General features: G+C 42.8%; 1 pseudogene; it reads left to right on the top strand.

Moving 5' to 3' along the window:
- Positions 1 to 349: 349 nt before the first annotated feature.
- Positions 350 to 1,170, top strand: LOC127102904 (uncharacterized; annotated as a pseudogene).
- The last annotated feature ends 235 nt before the right edge of the window (positions 1,171 to 1,405 follow it).

Genomic DNA, 1,405 nt, shown 5'->3' with positions numbered 1-1,405 from the left:
ACGTGTGCGAATCGATTAGAATTAGGGTGTTGAAATCAATATCCACCCTATTTGTTCATGTCTTTGGTTTCTTTGGATGACAGTTTCATCAAATGACGATTTGTTTCGGGTGGTTTATTTTAGATCTTTTGTTAGATAATCCAGCAATTAAAATCCATCAAGAGAATATTAGAATATCTCTATAATTAGTATAATTATTAGGATATCTCTATAATTGGTATACATCATACTTGTATATAATGAGTATTCTTATCAATGAAAAGACATGGATTAAATTACTTACATGGTATCAGTTTTGTCACGATCCTAACCTAAATCCTTCTCACCGCCACTAATCCTCTATTTTACCATGACAGAAACAAACTCCCATTCCCAAACTTCTGATGACACTTCATCAGCCTCTCAAACCAACCCTCCTCAGGCGGCAAAAACCAACTTCCACTCCGCCTTCTCCATCAACAACGTCAAAACCATAATCCCGATGATATTGGAAAATGATTCTAATCTCTACCTCTCATGGTCTTCCCTCTTCAAGGTGCAAGCATGTGTTCACAACGTACTTGATCACATCATCCCGTCATCGGATGCACATGCCATACAAGCATCACCAGACCTTAAGGCTAACGATCTGAACTTTGGAATCGGCTTGATGTGGTGGTACTGCAATGGATGTACGCAACCGTCTCGCGGGATATTCTCCAATCAATCCTCGTCGTCGATGACACTGCCGAAGAATGCTGGAAGCACATCGCCGCTATGTTTCATGATAACAAGCATAAACGTGCTGTACAATTAGAAAATCAATTTAGCAACACAAACCTGGAAGATTTTCCATCAACAAAAGTGTACTGCAACTGCCTCAAAACTCTATTTGATCAACTCGCCAACGTCGATTCTCCGGTCACTAACACACGGTTGATGCTTAAAATGATATTCGGTCTCACTAATGCATACGCTGGGTTTGTCACCTATATACAACAACACGACCCTCTCCCTACCTTCGCCACAACACGATCACGACTGGAACTCGAGGAATCAACCATGTTGCAGCGTGCCGCTCGCGAATCACACATCTCCTCTGTTTCGGCCGCTCTCATGGCCAAAGCTCCGGCCATCGAACCTGCACCCAAATCGTCATCCTATCCTTCAAACTCCCAACTATCTCCATAGACATATCGCGGTAATAGAGGAAAGAAACCGAATTGTGACGATCGAAATTTCGGAAGAGGAAATCGCGGGCAACAACAACAACAACAGTGACAGCCATGGAATTACCCACCTTAGCAACAATGGGGTCCTTGGAATTACCCACCTTTCCCTTACCCAACCTCAAATTGGAATAGACCAAATAATGGTCCTAAGCCCCAAAAAAGTGGAATTCTTGGGCCCACACCTCAGCAAGCTG

Source organism: Lathyrus oleraceus, chromosome 7 (genome assembly GCF_024323335.1).
Source record: "Lathyrus oleraceus cultivar Zhongwan6 chromosome 7, CAAS_Psat_ZW6_1.0, whole genome shotgun sequence".
Lineage (NCBI taxonomy): Eukaryota > Viridiplantae > Streptophyta > Magnoliopsida > Fabales > Fabaceae > Lathyrus > Lathyrus oleraceus.
This window is presented reverse-complemented; position numbering and strand designations above follow the sequence as displayed.